Source organism: Rutidosis leptorrhynchoides, chromosome 6 (genome assembly GCF_046630445.1).
Source record: "Rutidosis leptorrhynchoides isolate AG116_Rl617_1_P2 chromosome 6, CSIRO_AGI_Rlap_v1, whole genome shotgun sequence".
Lineage (NCBI taxonomy): Eukaryota > Viridiplantae > Streptophyta > Magnoliopsida > Asterales > Asteraceae > Rutidosis > Rutidosis leptorrhynchoides.
The window spans coordinates 227,282,113-227,283,466 of NC_092338.1; positions in this window are offsets into that span (position 1 = coordinate 227,282,113).

Below are 1,354 nucleotides of genomic sequence, written 5' to 3' on the forward strand. Positions count from 1 at the left end.
CCGGGTATGAAAGCCGATGTTGCTAAATACGTAGGAGAATGTTTGACGTGTTCTAAGGTCAAAGCTAAGCATCAGAAACCATCAGGTCTACTTCAACAACCCGAAATCCCAGAATGGAAATGGGAAAACATTACCATGGATTTCATCACTAAATTGCCAAGGACTGCAAGTGGTTTTGATACTATTTGGGTAATAGTTGATCGTCTCACCAAATCAGCACACTTCCTGCCAATAAGAGAAGAAGACAAGATGGAGAAGTTAGCACGACTGTATTTGAAGGAAGTCGTCTCCAGACATGGAATACCAATCTCTATTATCTCTGATAGGGATGGTAGATTTATTTCAAGATTCTGGCAGACATTACAGCAAGCATTAAGAACTCGTCTAGACATGAGTACTGCCTATCATCCACAAACTGATGGGCAGAGTGAAAGGACGATACAAACACTTGACGACATGCTACGAGCATGTGTTATTGACTTCGGAAACAGTTAGGATCGACATCTACCGTTAGCAGAATTTTCCTACAACAACAGCTACCATTCAAGCATTGAGATGGCGCCGTTTGAAGCACTTTATGGTAGAAAGTGCAGGTCTCCGATTTGTTGGAGTGAAGTGGGGGATAGACAGATTACGGGTCCAGAGATTATACAAGAAACTACCGAGAAGATCATCCAAATTCAACAACGGTTGAAAACCGCCCAAAGTCGACAAAAGAGCTACGCTGACATTAAAAGAAAAGATATAGAATTTGAAATTGGAGAGATGGTCATGCTTAAAGTTGCACCTTGGAAACGCGTTGTTCGATTTGGTAAACGAGGGAAATTAAATCCAAGGTATATTGGACCATTCAAGATTATTGATCGTGTCGGACCAGTAGCTTACCGACTTGAGTTACCTCAACAACTCGCGGCTGTACATAACACTTTCCATGTCTTGAATTTGAAGAAATGTTTTGCTAAAGAAGATCTCACTATTCCGTTGGACGAAATCTAAATCAATGAAAAACTTCAATTCATTGAAGAACCCGTCGAAATAATGGATCGTGAGGTTAGGAGACTTAAACAAAACAAGATACCGATTGTTAAGGTTCGATGGAATGCTTGTAGAGGACCCGAGTTCACTTGGGAGCGTAAAGATCAGATGAAGAATAAATACCCGCATCTATTTCCAGAAGATTCGTCAACACCTTCAACAGCTTAAAATTTCGGGACGAAATTTATTTAACGGGTAGGTACTGTAGTGACCCGAACTTTTCCATGTTTATATATATTAATTGGGATTTATATTTACATGATTAAATGTTTCCAACATGTTAAGCAATCAAACTTGTTAAGACTTGATTAATTGAAAT